This window comes from Lagenorhynchus albirostris, chromosome 6, assembly GCF_949774975.1.
Source record: "Lagenorhynchus albirostris chromosome 6, mLagAlb1.1, whole genome shotgun sequence".
NCBI classification, from domain to species: Eukaryota; Metazoa; Chordata; class Mammalia; order Artiodactyla; family Delphinidae; genus Lagenorhynchus; species Lagenorhynchus albirostris.
The window spans coordinates 1,939,429-1,954,848 of NC_083100.1; the positions used below are offsets into that span (position 1 = coordinate 1,939,429).

At 45.8% G+C, this 15,420-nt stretch overlaps 1 protein-coding gene across 5 annotated transcripts in view; it reads left to right on the top strand.

Moving 5' to 3' along the window:
- HDAC4 (histone deacetylase 4) overlaps positions 1 to 15,420 on the top strand; it is a 244,201-nt gene that overhangs the window by 102,366 nt on the left and 126,415 nt on the right. The gene's annotated exons all lie outside the window — the stretch shown is intronic.

Below are 15,420 nucleotides of genomic sequence, written 5' to 3' on the forward strand. Positions count from 1 at the left end.
GGCTTTCTGCGGTTTTAAATGAAGTGGTCAGGGAAGGGCCTCCCTGTCGAGGCAGGCTTTGGGCTCACTCGCTCACTCTTTCGTAGGGATCAGCCCTTCTAGGTGCCCATCACCTCCCTTGGCACTTGGGATACATGTGTTTATGAATAAAGCAAAGATCCCTGTGTTTGTGGAGCTCAGATCAGAGTGGAGGGAGCAGAAGACGACCAGTAAAGACAGTGAGTTGGCGTGGACACAGTGGGCGGGCTGAAACTGCTCGGAGTCTAGAGCTGTTTAGAAGTAAGCGGGATTTCCTGAGGTGGCAGGTGAGCTGGGAGGGGTGCAGAGGAGCAGACGGTAACTCCAGGTGACACTGACCAGGGCTCGCGGCCCTCCGCAATCAATAGAAATTGACTGGAGGCCGGACGAGGAATTCAGGCCAGGCTTTATTGGGGCCCCTGCTGCAGCAGGCGGGGAGAGAAAACAAGTAAGTTCCCCTTGCTCGCTCCCTGGGGGGAGGGGGCGTGAGCTGGTTCCTTATATGGGGTCGGGCGGGAGGTGTGGCTTAGGTGGTCTGCCCACCCCTTTGGTGGTGGTGTGTGCAGGGGGCCTGCCCAGTACCGGCTTTTGCTCCTGGCTGTTCAGAAGTGACGGCTGGGTTTTTTGGTCTTTTGTATCTTTTTGTCCATGATTTGCCCCAACTGCGCAGGCATGCCGTTATTTTTAGTCCCATATAGTTTTTTTGTGTTTTGTGGCTCAGGGAGAGGTGTGTCCAGGTGCCGGCACTGCAGCAAAGGGTCCCAGGTCCCACAGGGTTTCGTCTTTGAGCGTCTGGATGGCAGAGTTGCTGTGAATTGAGGTGGGGAACGCGAAGCTGCCCGTGGGCGAGGGTGAGGGCTGGTGTGGGACATGGGCGTGTTGAAAAGGGACTCTGAGCCCCAGCGCGGGAGGGGACTGGGGCTGGGGCTGAGCATCTTTGAGAATCTTGAGTCGTTGGCGTCGAGACAGTGTGGAAATGAAGTCGCCCGAGGGCGTGGTTCTCCCTGCACCGTCTGTGTCCTGGACATTGTTTATAATGTTGTCCTACAGGCCATGATCTCTTAGAGGTACCAGTGCGTTTCTCCCCACGTCATGCTTGCTGGGTGGACTTCTCCTAACCGGGAGCTCCTGCTCCGGGCTGAGGTGAGTGAGGGTCCACGTTGTGGAACAGGCCACCCACCGCCTTGCGTAGCAGAGCTTGGGGCCCCGCACTGGCTCGCTGGTGCTGGCGGTAGTCATGGCGGTAGCGATGGTAACGGGGAGCTTGCCTGGCGCTGCTGGCCCTCCGTCCATGACCGGCGGTAGTAGCTGCAGAGGCTAAGTCACTTTCCCAACCTCCCTGCACGTTCGTTAAGTGCCTGACTTTTTGACGAGCATCCCAGGTATTCCTTCTACACACTACAGTCTGAACCTGACCTCCTTCCTGCCCCCCATGGCCCACAGAGCCCTGAAAGGATGCTGCATTCCTCGTTGGGCACATTGGTTTCCAGAAAGCCCCGGGGGGATGCTCACCTTCAGAAACGCAGCCCCGCTTCAGGCCGCCCTCTGCTGCCCTCTCTCCTCCTTCTGCCAAGTGGAAGAAACACCTTCTATTTTTAAATATTTCAGCTGTTACTGTTAAGTAATATTGGCTCCTACTGCAGCCCAGCTGTTAGGTGAACTACATAACCAAACGTCTGGAGGTTGCTAAGACGGAAATTCTGAAATGCTTTCTTCCTTGTATCATGTAAACTTGACCTTGCGTAACTGAAACGGCAAGGACGATTGCAAAGGAGATCTGTGGCCTTCCTGGACCACTGGAACTATTTTTAACTTTCAGATAACGTGTTTTTAGCCATGGGGCTTAGGGTAAGCAAAATGGCTTTCAGAGAGTAACTTGTGAGTTCTGCTGGGGCGAGCACAGCCCGGGCCCAAGGTGTGGGCAGGTTGTGGAGGTGTGCAGGGGCTGCAGCGCTGCGACCGGATTGAACCCAGGTGTGCAGTTACTGCCTGAGCGACCTGGGCAAGGTGCTGACAGCTCTCCAGCCTGGGTCCCCCATCTGTGTATCCTGTCACCACTGGGGCCCCAGCGTGGGGTCACGGGGGCCAAAGGAGATAATGCCGGGGGGTGTGCTTTTAATAGGTGCTCAATGATGAGACCTTGGGTATTCTGCTGTTGTTTCTATTTTACTGCCTTTGCATTGTAGTTGTATGATCTTAGAGTTCTCAGTAACACCCGTTCATAAAATTACGCCGCAGAGTCTCAGACGGACTGCTCCGCCCAGCGCTTTTTCCAGGGGGCGCGTTTGTCTTTGGTGGCTGCCTCCGTACGTGAGAACTTACAGCGCATCGCCCCGTGTTTTGCACCGGGCAGGCCCGCTTCTATTTACAGTTTCCCGGAAGCACATTTGTGCGCTTCTCGAAAGCCAAGTTCCCAACTGCACGCCAGGCTTTTATTTACAGCTCTTGCTCCATTGGAGCTTGCAAATATTTCCCAAAGACAGTTTCTCTTCTTGGGGGATACAGAACAAATTAGAAACAGTCCAAGGATTTTCCAAAGAGCTTTAAGGAGAAGTTCTGAAATAGGGAGTGGGGGGGATCTAACACTTGGCTTCATCTGAAATCACAGAGCACAGGAGTGCAGATGGCCTGCCCCGTTATGCGTACCAGATTCCGTGAAAAGAACATCACGGGCTTCAGGGAAGCCAGGAAAATTGCAGCGACATGATGGATGTGTTCCTGAACCAGAATTACGGGTCCTTTAGAACCACCCGGGAGAGGAGGGGTCGTTGGGGCCCTGGAGGGCTGCACGTGTAGGGCCACGTTTACATCTAAGTCACTTTGTTTTCTGTAGACTCAGGTTTGGAACGCTTTCTGCATTGTTGTTACAGTGTATTTATTACTCTGGAGAAAAAGCCATTTAAGGGACCTGTTAAGGAAAGCTCTGTCTCTTCCAAGCTCATAACAACTTCAGTAGTTTCAGCTTGTCATTTAATAGGACCTTTGGAAAAACACGCGCCAGGAGAGAATCAAACCAAGTTGGTGGGCGGTATAGAGGCGGCTCTCCACCAGCGAAGTTTGGCGGAAAATAAGAGTTTTGAGTTGATCGTACATTTCAAGCAGTCCTAACAGTGTATGGAAATGGCTGTTGTTCAGTTCCAAGTATTCCCGTGTCCTGCTCTCAGCTCACACTGAAATGCAGCTGGAAGTGAGCCTGCTTGAAGGATGCTTGGGGCCCGCTCCGTGCTAGCTTTGCAACGTCCTGTGAATCTATACTTAACTTTTTCGCTTCGTAATGTTAATGAGAAAAATGTTTTTTTAAAAAATGACTCATTCTTTGCCTCTTTTATCAGTTTAAAGTTGAGATATTTTATTCCATGCAGTTACCCCCAAAATGGATGTTAATAGAGGAAACAAAATCTTGATTACTTGTTAAAGCTGTATACGAGGGTGTTCGCGATAGCCCTCTCTGATTTTGTGTGTCTTTGAAGATTTTCATAACGAAAGGGTTTTTCTCGTTTTGTTTGTGAAGCCTCCTTCAACTGTCATCCCTGTGTTTTTGCCCCCAGGAAGCACAGGCAAGCTTCGTTCCATGGCGGGTTTTAGCCATTCCATGGATTTCCTGTTTCCTGACTCAATAACTCCTTTAATTTTTTTAAGCTTTATTATCTTCTTCCTCTTTTTTCTTGAACAACATATGGCTTAATTATTGAGTTCTTTTTCTAACTCTTTGAGCCCAATACTTAATTTATTTGTTTCAGTTCCTTTTTTAAAAAATTGCTTAAGTGCACAAGACTATGGATTAAGTCTCTGAGCTCACTGTAAGCAGTTTCTGAAATTTTCAGTAGGTGATGTGCTCATTATCTTTATAACGTTTCTTCACTTTCCTTTTGGATTTGGAGTATTCAGGAGAAAGGTGTTCTGTTTTCCTGTAGTTGGACTTCTGTTTTTCTTCTGGTTTTATTCATTTCTGACTCTGTTGCCGTGTGCTCAGGGATTGTGGCCTGTATGCTGGGTATTTGTGTATGTATTTGGAAACTTTCTGTGTTTATGTGGCATTGATTTTCGTGAATGTTTTGGGGGGGGGTCTGAAAAAGAAAGCATAAATTCTTTCATGGTGCAGCATTTGAAGTGTAGCTTAGCTGAAGCGTTCGTCATATTTTTTCAATCCTCGCATGACACTGTTGTCAGGTGTACCACAGCAAGTTCAAATCACCGGCTAGTTCTGTGTTTCTGTCCCTTTCTTCTTATTTCTCTGCATTCTCTGTGTTGTCTTTTATTAGAAAGCACACATCTCCAGGACACTCTTATCTAAGGTGAATTGCGTACCTTATACATGTGAAATGGCCCTTATCTTGTGTAGCGTTTGCTTTAGATTTAATCTTTGTGATACTGATACTTTGACCTCAGATTTCTTTCGGTTACTGTTTGCCCGTTGTGTTCTGGTTGCTTTCTATGTAGACAGTAATCCTTCCGTTTTGTTTTTTACCTAATCTGATCACCTTTGTGTGAACAGATCCCATTTACATTTGGTGACACAACAGATGTATTTAGTTCTAAGCTTTTCATCCAGTTTTTATGTTCTGTTTTCTGTATTCAGCGCTTCTGGTTCTGGGCTTCTTGTTTGTGGGTTTTCCGGCCTTTTCTTTGGTTTAGTGTCAGTAGTTGTGTTGTCCTTTTGGTCACTTGGGAGGCTGTGTCCTCTTTCCACATCTTACTCCGGGACCGTTTATAAGCCCATATATTTAGCTCTATGGCTGTTTCTTGATATGGCAACTTTTGGCAGTGTTTGTGAGTCCCTCATGAGAGCTCAGATCATTAGCAAACTGCAGGATCTCTGGCCTCTTTGCTCTTGCTCGCTTTCTGATTTTGTTAGTTACAGTGTTATTCTTAGTTCAGGTGATTCTCTTTATAACATATAATAATATGCTTACTACCTATCATTTACTGATTTCTTAACCTTAAAATGGTAATTGTTGACCACTAAGAAGGCTGAGAAAATGAATACATTAAGTTTCTTCTCCCACATCTTGGTTTGTTTTATGACTTTCCTTTTAAAATGTAAGGAATTTTAAGTTCAGCCTAAGGTTTCTACCAATAGGGTCTAAAGATCGCATCATTTTGGTCCTCACTGAGGGGAGGGCAGGACCCCTTGCTCTTCGCAGTGATGCTGTCGGCTGCTGGGAACCCTCCACCTGCCAGTACTGGGCTGGTCTCGACCTCCAGGGCCACACAGATGTGTTCCCGTCCCCGCTCTGAGGCCAGTGACCTTGGGTGAGGATGTGCCTGGTCTCTGCCACGGCCTCGGGGTTGTCTGGTGGTTGCCCCCAAGTCCTCAAGGTGGCCGAGGGGTTCCATTTTTATGAGGAGAGGTTTCAATGACCCCCTCACGGGGATGACGTGCCAGGGCTAGGGGAAAACGGCCTGAAATGGAGCCCCTGTTTAAACAAGTCTTGCTGCTTACTCTTCTGCCAAACCAGGGATGGTGACATGTAGAAATTGTTGAGGATGTAGGTGCCCAGACAGACCTGGCTTCACGTGCAGGCTCTGCCCCTGCTGAGGAGACCCATCAAATTTAAGAACCAGACTAAGGGAGCCTTCATCTTCAGAAGGCTTGATTAGCGGTGGGCGGGGGGCGCAGCACGTGTGGGCGTCAGAGCACCTCGACCGGGGCAGCCTGGCACTGCCCTGTCCAGGCGCCCGGGATGCGCAGGTGTGAGTGCTCAGCAAATGCCATGTCATCAGTACTGTTTATTCTCAGGGCGGTGTGAGTACAATCTAATCATTTAGAGCCAACGTGTTTTGGAAACTTTTCCCTTTTTTCTTTTCTCCTCTAGGAAAGTCAATGAGAACATTCCATTTTTGTTCTTGAACGGAATTTTCAGTATAAATATTACATATATATGTACATGTGTGTATATATAAATATAAACATAAACATATATGTGTATTTCTGTATTCAGTGATGTGGGAAGTGTTCGCATGACCGCTAAGGTGAAACTGTGCGTAATGTGGTCCTAACCGAAATGCATAAACTATACAGAACATAATCAGAAGTATATGTAAATACTTAAGAGTTTATGCATTTGACCGTTTGAACAATTAGGATTATGTATTTAAAATAAATTTGGGTGCCTGCTGTGGACAGATCATAATTTTTATGAGTGGAGTCAAGGGTGTAAATATTTATTTAGGGATTTTCATGCACATCCCCAAATTGCCTTCCAGAGAGGCTGCTCCACTCTTGTTTATTCACGGTGGCTTCTGATGAGCTAAGATTTAGGGACTCTGACCGCCATTGCTGAGCCGGGGCAGCTGCAGTGTGGCCCCTCGGTGAGAGCGCTGTAGGACGCTGGTCCGGTCAGCTGGCCGGCCGGTCGGGGCTCTCTTCCTGCTTTGGTTGGCCGGGCTGGTCTGGGGCTCTTGTCTTGTCCTGGCTCTTCGGAGGAGAAATAGATGGTCTCCAGGACCCAGCGGCTGCAGCTGCAGCAGGGGGCTTGCCTGAGGGGGACCTTCCTCCGGAGAGTTGGGCCCCTGGGTGGGGTTGATCCGGTAGCCAGCTTCAGAGAGCAGGCAGCGGGTGGCCGGCCCCTCATTCTCACCTTGTGCTTTCTCACATGCTTGCGCTTGGCCGGTACTGTCGACTTGGATTTTCCAGTAGCATGTGTTCTTTCTAAACTCCCCCTGGCTGAGTCCGCAGCGTCTGGGCCAGGTGAGCGGCATCTGTCTGTGATGCAGTGGCCATGGGCCCCTCCCGCGCCCGGCCCCAGCTTGGCAGGAAGTCCTTGTACGGCTCGGGGGCTGGTGAGCAGGGCCAGGCCCTCCCTCGCCCCGGTCACCCCCCCAGGCTCACGGCCACCTCCCTCTTCCTGGCACTGCTCTGGGTTCTGGGGGGCCACAGGGAGCCACGTGAACGCTCCTGCCTTCTCGGGGGCGGGTGAGGGGCAGCAGACGGTGAGCACGGGGAGGCTTGTGGAGCCTTGTTTTGGTTGGCTGCTCTGTCTTCACTTTCAGGGCTGGCCCACAGCTCACGGTGAGTCTCCCACAAGCCAGCAGGGCTGATGGACTGGCTGCCTCCCTGCCCAGCTGATGGGCAGGGCCTCGCCGTTTCCTAGTGTCTCAGAAGCCGAGACCTGCTGTCCTTCGTCTTGGCCTGATCCTTTTACCCGGACAGCACCCTCTCAACTCCTTCCTGCGGGTCCCTGCCTGGCCCCCGCGCCAACCCTCGGTGAATCAGCTTGGAGTGCCCCGTTTTAGGCCGGCACCCAGCTCCTGCCCTCAGCGGGGAGCTTCTCTGGGGGGTGGTAAGCAACAGTCCCCGTGTGTGGCGGGCGGGCTGTGGTGGCCAGAGGTGACTGGACCCTGACCTTCCCCAGCCTCAGAAGTCCCTGGTCAGCCAGGTCCCTTCCCAGCTTCAAGAACCCTATGGCTGTGGTCTCCTTGAGGGACGGGGCTTGGGGGAAAGATTGATGTCTTTTTGCTGTCCCTGGGGTGGAAGTTTCGGAGGGAGGGGGTGGGTTGGGCGCCGTCAGGCTGTGTCCTTCACAACATGCAGCTCTTTGAATGTCGAGAATGAACCCCAGCCTCAGCTGAGCCAGGAGGTGGTGAGTGTAGAGACCCTTTACATTTGTACTTTCACAGTTTAAGTTGAAGATTAATTGGACTCCACATAACACTCCAGAAAGTTTAAACACCCCAGTTCACAATCACTTTCATCCATTTCTTTTTGAACACACTTGTTGCTGGGCTTCAAAGTTAAAACATCCACGAAACAATGAAAAGCTGTCTCCCCACGTCCTCGCTGGTCCCTGGAGGAACTTTCGAAGTCTTCACGAGCACGTTTCATCTGCAAAGGAGATGTTGTTTAAAAGGACCCTAGACCCTGTGCAACGATGTGACGAAATCCCGTGCTGAGGGGAAGGGACCGCGTTCTATCTTCACCCTGAATCTGGTGTCACAGAGAACGTACCTGCCCCCGCAGGGCCAGTCCGCGATGCTCGCCGTCACCACCTTCTGCCTGCTTGTTCGGGGGGGTTTCCTTTGCTTGTGTTTGAAAGAAAAGTCCTCGAAGATGTTTTAAGATGCCAGATTCTGGGGAATGTGTCAGGGGCCGAGGAGCGTCCCACAGCTCAATAAACGCCAAGGGGCAGAAGTCCCTGCCTGGATTGAAAGCTGTTTTTGTAGCTTTAGCTGCTGAGTGACTGGGGTTAGAGACCCAGCCCTTCCTTCAGACGGAGCCACAGGACTGGAGTCTCCAGGAGCTGGCCATGAGCCCGTCGTCCAAGTTCAGCAAATGCAGACAGCGATAGCCTTGCGGTTTCTTTCGTGTGAAGACTCAGTGCTCTCGGTTTCCTTATTCATCTTCACTGCACACCCACTGGGGGGGATTGTCGGGGCCCCTGGACGGTCCCCGGGGGCTGTCACTGTTGGAAAAGGGACTTTGAGCCCTCTGGGAGAAGCAGCAAGGCCGGGCCCTCGGGGAGGACAGAGCTTTCCTTAATTATTTCCGGCTTCCAGGAAGCTGGATCTCGTGCTCCTTAGTGATTCTGTATTGTGAGGGCACCAATTCCGTGTTTATACCATTAAAAAAAAGATGGAAGAAACAGTATATTTCCTTCTGTCAAGAATTTCCACTTAAAATTCGTTTTGAGTAGGTCAATCTAAAGTGGAATTTTAATGAATTCTTTTGGGAGCAAGTGGTTTTAGGGGATTAAAGCTAGAGGGTTTCATCATGCAGTCATGTTTCTAATTCCTAATTATGTAGCAGTTACAATTTCTTCATCTCCTCCTTTTAAGAAATGTATAAATATATCTTAACAGCCAATGCTTGCCCCTTTTCTTGAGGATGTATTTAAGTATTTTATAAAGGAGGTTTGGTACTTGTGGAATGTGATTTAAAGGTTCTGTGATGGGGTTAGTGCAACATAAGGCATTAAAGGAATGTGCCCTGTCTTGTGCCTCCTTCCAAGGCTCCACGAACAAGGGTTGGTTTCCACTGGGGAGGTTCCAGCCCCTTGGCCCAGCCTCCTTCCAGCTAGGAATCCTGGTGACCGTTGTGTAAACGGGCCTGCTGAACGCCCTCTGTTCCTAAGAAGTCAGGGCGATAGAATTGCGGACTGTCGTTGGGTCCTTTATGATCACATGTGGTGAAAAGTGGAGAGAGACGTTGTCTTGGGCTGGTTTCCACTGGGCTCATCTCCCCCAAGGGGGCACCCCCATTGCCAACCACACACACGCGGCCCTTTTCCTCCCAGGCCCAGTAATGAGTGCCGGGATGTGCAGTCGGCCATTCGCCACTAGCAGAAACCTGTTTTCAGTTTTGTGTTTGTCACTGACTTGCTTTCATTTATTTATTTATTTAGGGATGCAGTTGAGTTTTTTTTTTTTTAACTTACTTTCTTTTAGAAACGACTTTGCCATATATGTCTGCTTCCTTAAACAGCATCCCGTTTAGGTTTACTTTTTCTGAGATTTTTAAAGTGTCATCATACTGATACAGTCTTCTGCCGCTTGCTTCTTTTTAAAAAATTCAGTATTGTTCCCAAGACTCATGACATCATTTCTTTTTTAGCTGTAAATCATTCATTTTTGCTGCTAAATACACTTACACACTCTTAATATCCCGCAGCTGACCTGTTGACGGCTCTCTGGGCTGTTTCCAGTTAGTAGTGCTGTCATGACAGTTCTTGCACTATTCTCTTGGTACACACAGGCAGGCATTTTTCAAGCGTGGGTATGCCTGGGAGTGGGTCGTAGGACCACGTTTCAGCTTTATAAGAGAAAGCTGATGAGTTTCCAGAAAGTCCATCCTCATCTGTAGCCTTTCCGACACTTGATAGCTTCAGAATGGGGTGGATGTCCGTCTCCCATTTCACGGTGGTCTGACTGCCTCTCCTGCATTACTGATGGGGTCCTGCATTTTAACCTATTTTTTTTCAGCCACTAAGAGCCCTTCTTCTGTGAAAAGCCTACTTGTCCTTTTTGCCATTTTTCTTTGATCTTTCTTGTACTGACTTGTAGGAGTTACGTATATGTTACAGAGCCAAGTCCTTTGTCAGGTACTTTGTCAGTTATATACAGTGTGGACCACCTTCTTCAGGGCTCAGGCTTTCACTTTTAAACAGTGTCTAATGAGCAGAAATTCTTTTTTTTTTTAATCTTATTTTATTATTTTTTTATACGGCAGGTTCTTATTAGTTATCTATTTTATACCTATTAGTGTATATATTGTCAATCCCAATCTCCCAATTCATCCCACCCCCACCCCCCCGCCCCTGATTTCCCCCCTTGGTGTCCATACGTTTGTTCTCTACATCTGTGTCTCTATTTCTGCCTTTGAGCAGAAATTCTTAATGTAAATGTAGTCAGAGCGATCGGTTGTTTCTTTTGTGGTGAGCACGTTCTGTATCTTGAGTTTTTCTTTCCAAGGTCATGAGGATATTTTCCAAAGAGTGTCTTCAAAAAGTTTTAAACTTTTGCCTTTTTCACATTCGAGTGTTAATCCATGTGGAATTAGTTTTGGTGTACAGTGTGAATAGGAATGAGTTCCATCTTCTTTCCGTAAGAAACATGGGATACCCCGTCTTTCCCATAGTCATGTGCGGAGGACTCACACCATCTTCTTCAGGACTGCTCTGACTGCTTCGGGCTTGTTCTCCTATATCGTTTGAGAATCACCTTCTCAAGTTCACGAAATACATCAGTTTGAAGAGAACTGATATCTTTATGGTAGTAAGTCTTGTCCTTCGGTCATTTAAAATATCTATCAGTAATCTTTTATAATTTTTTATCCATAAAGGTCTCTTCTATCTTTTGTTACATATAATTCTTGGTACTTAGAACTTTTTAAAATACTGGGATTCTCTACTTGTTGCATTAATATTGAAATGTAGGTGGGTTTTTCTGTATGTTGACCTTACCCAGCACTTTGTTAAATGACCTCATTAACTTTTCTGTAATTCTTTTTTGTTTTTTAACGGGAGAAGAGTTCTATATTTTGATCATAGCGTCTGTGAGGCGTGGTGGTGTGTCTTGCCTCTCTGCTTGCATTATTCCCCCATCAGCCAGCTCCTCTGCGGTGGTGTTGCCTGGAATCTTGTCTCGGTCAAGGTTCACCATTAAAAGCAATATTTGCTGCGGGTTTTTTTTTTGAGTATATGATAGGATGTATTATTTATTTAATAACACTATTTTACAAAGTCTCAGAGAAACAATGAAAATTTTAGGGAAAATATAGATTAGATTTTACTAGTTTTTCTATATATTTTATAAGCATTTTCCCTAATTTTTCATTTCTTTTCTTTTTCTAAATCACACTATTTTGAAATATGAAGCCCTTTCACCCTGAAGATTAACATACTTTTAAAAGTCTCAGATTAAACTTTTATATAGCATCTCGATGTCTTTATTATGAGAGTTACAGACTGCTCTTTAGAAAAGCTTCCTAGCAAAGAACTATAAATATAGTCCTTTTATAGGGTATGCCACCCTTTAAGAAAAACAAATAAAATCTAATTTTTAGAGGATAAGAAAACTCATCTAACTTCTCAGTCTATGAGGATGGCATTAGTATCAATACTTCAGTTTCTTATAGCTTTAGATACAGATCCTTGCTGTAATCCTTAGAAATACAATAACTTATAAACTTCAGTTCTAAGAAGTAAGTATAAAAACACACCAGAAACTTGCAGATTTGTTTTAAACATTTTCAGAGCCACTACTCAGTTTTAAAATGTTAAAATACAGGAAAAAATAAAAACAAAAATCATGGGTCTTTGAACTGAAAAAGCGTGGTAGTAAAAAATTCCCTGTATAGCACTTAATTAGAAAGTAATGCCTTGCCGTATATCATCTAAAAATGCAGAGTTGCTTGTAAGCAATTTACTCTCCTCAGTGTCCCCAAACAATTAAAATGTGACAATTTTCAACATTCAATTTTACATGAAATATTCTAGGCACGTGGCAAACTACCCACATACTTAAATGCATTTTAAATAAAACCCTTATATGAACTTATACACAATACACTAATTAAACACAAAACTAGAATTATAATAATGAGGATACCAATTTTTAAATTTTTTAAAGAGTTACATACAAAGTAACAGGACATACAAGGTAATAGGATACGTCCAAACTGTTCAACAAGTTCAGGTGGGAGAAGAGCTCTTCGAGTGGAACTGACCTCTGGCAGGTTGGGTGCTGACAGCAAACCAGGTCCTTGTAGGGGATAAACCATATCTGACATGCCAGAAACAGTGGGATTATTTGGGGCAGACCCCATGAGCAGATGGGAAAGGTCTGGGTACATGCGGACTCCTTGCAACTGATGGTCCATGAGCCACCCGGCATTTTCCAAAGCTTCCTGCAGGGCTGTGACGTGGAGGCCGGCATTGCCGAGCCCAGCAAAGAAGACGGCGTATCGAAAATCGGAGACACCAGCGACCGGAGAAAGTCAAAAAGCAAGGAGAAATAAGAGAAAACCCAAGACGCTAGCTCAGCCCCAAAGCTTAGGGCGCGCACGCTAAACGAGCGCCCCGGCACCAGTCTGCCGTGTTTTTTTAATAGATCTCCTTTTTCAGGTTAAAGAAATTCTCTTTTATTTGTAGTTTGCTAAGGGCTTTTATAGTTGTTGGATTATATATTATACTTATTTCTATTATGATGATGCTCATGATTAATTCAGTGAATTACATTTATAGATGTTCTATGTAGATGTTGCGTTTCTCATTTTAAAATACTGCTTATTTTAGTCTATTATCTTTTTTATAGACTGCTAGATCAAGCTTGCTAATAATTCATTTGGGAATTTTGTGGCTATATTCATGACCAGGACTGTAATTTTTCTTTTTTATACTGTCTTTGGTATTTGTAGCAAGGTTTTGCACTAGCCTCACAGGATGAGCCGGGAGTTCTCTTTATTTCTCTGTTCTCTTTAAAGTTTTGTTTAAAATTGAACGATCAGTTAGTCCAAAGGTTGATAATACTGTCTCTAATATGATCTGTGTGGAAAGATTTTCAAGTATTGTTTCACTTTAGTTTATGATTATAGAGTTGCTGTATTTTCTATTTTTTGTCAACTTGGAAAAGTTATGTTTTTCTAGAAATGTATCTATTTTATGTAGGCTTTAAAATTGATTGGCCTGAAGTTGTTCGAGTCTTTTCAATTTCTGCCATATCTGAACTTTGGTGACCTTTTAAATTCCTAATGTTTTAAGTTTGTGCTTTTCTCTCATTTTCTAAATCACTCTTCTCAGAAGGTTATCTGTTTTGTTGGTCTTTTCAAAGAACCAATTTCTTATTGTGTTGGTATGTGTGAGTGTAATGAACATTTTCCAGTTACTTATGTGTTTATTATCTCCTTCCCTCTGTTTTCCTAGGATTCGTTCTAGTGTTTTTTCTGAAGATACATCTATCTAGCTTACTAATTGTATCCTCATTATTGTCAAATATAATCGTTTAAGGTTATCAGTTTTCCTCTAAGTATAGTAAGAGGAGAACCTTTCAACTTATTATGTGTACTTTTTCCATTATCTTTCGATTCTAATTATTTTTAAGTGATTGTTAGGATTTCTTCTTTGACACAGAAGATATTTAGAAATGTAATTAAAAATTTTTTTTAACTTTGTATCATAAAAAGTCTTAGACACACTTAGAAGTGGAGAGACTAGTAGAAGGAGCCCTCAGGTTCTTACCAGCGAACGTAACAGGGTCGGGTCGTGTCCAGCTGTGTTTATCTGTGTCCCACCTCACCCCTCCACCTCTACCCTCACAGTCATTTTGAATCAAATCCCACTCATTGTATCATATCATCTGTAACTATCCCAGTACCTACCTGTCTCCCTAAAAGGTAGGGACTCTTTGTTTTCAACGTAAGTACAATGCCATTTTCATGTTTAAACAAGGTCAGCAATTCTTAAATTTTAATCAGTGTTCACCTAGTATTTATATGTCCCTGGTGTGTGTGTGTGTGTGTGTGTGTGTTTTAATTGAAGTGGAATCGACATACAGCACTGTGTCGGTTCCAGGTACACCACATAGCGATTCGGTATTTCTAGACATTAAAAGATGTCACCATCTGCCACCATAGAAAGATACTGCAGTCTTGCTGACTCTGTTCCCTGTGCTGTACGTTACAACCCTGTGACCTGTTCATTTTGAACCTGGAAGTTCAGACCCGTGACTCCCTCACCTGTTTCCCTCACGTCCCTAACTCCCTCCCCTCTTGCACCCACCAGTCTGTTCTTGTATCTGTGAATCTCTTTCTGTTATGTTTGTTCATTTGTTTTGTTTTTCAGATTTCACATATGTGAAATCATACGGTATTTTTGCCTTTCTCTGTCTGACTTACTTCATTTAGCATAGTAACACCCTCTAGGTCCATCCGTGTTTTCACAAATGTCAAGATTTTACTCTTTCTTACGGTTAATATTCCGCTGTATTTAAATACCACGTCCTCTTTATCCGTTCACCCTGATGGTGTTTAATAAAACATGTGCTGCTTTAGTTTACTGTTTGACTTGGGGTGCATTTAATGCTCATGCATGGTGACTGGTCTGTCTCCAGTTCAACTGTGTCTCCTCTCCCTTTTTTGACCTTTGCAGTTTATCTCTGAAGCTACTGGGTTGTTCGTCCTGTAGGGTTTCCCTGTGTTCTAGGTTCTGCTTGATTTCATCCCCGTCTTGTCATTTAAAATGGACCTCTGTTGCCTGTGTTTCCTGTACGTTGGTGGTTAGAGCTGGAGGTTTGATCCGATTCAGGTATGATTATTTTGGGCCCGACGCTAGATGCAGTTGTCTACATCCACCAGGAGGACCCAACTCGGGAGTGGGGTGGGGGGAAGTTAGCAGCCACGTGTCTTGTTTTCTCCTTAAAATCTTTTTATTGATCTTGCCCTGCCCAGCCACTGCTTTGGGAGGCCTCCCCTCTGTCCCCAGCAGTTAAGTGTGAACCGTTACGCCGGCGCCCACGGCGGGCAGGTGTCCCGGGGCCCCCGGATGCTCTCCTCCCTCCCCACCAGCCACGGTTTTCACTGTCAGTTCAGCTCCCAAGTTAGATGCTCTTCCCCGTCTCCTGCCTGTTTGTCTGGACTCAGCTTCAGGTTTGTCACACTCTGCACTCATCTTCTCTCCCTCATCTCAGACGCTCTGTGGGCTTTTCTCTTAACCAAAGGCTTGTCGGCGAGTCTGTAACCTGTCTTGGTCTTTGATCTGCCTCCATCTGTGCATGTTCTGCATTCACTCTTTTTTTATGTATATATAATTTTTTGAAACTTTATTTTATTTATTTATTTTTGGCTGCGTTGGGTCTTCGTTGCGCACAGGCTTCCTCTAGCTGCGGCGAGCGGGGGCTACTCTAAGTTGCGGTGCGTGGGCTTCTCAGTGCGGTGGCTTCTCTTCTTGCGGAGCACAGGCTCTAGGCACA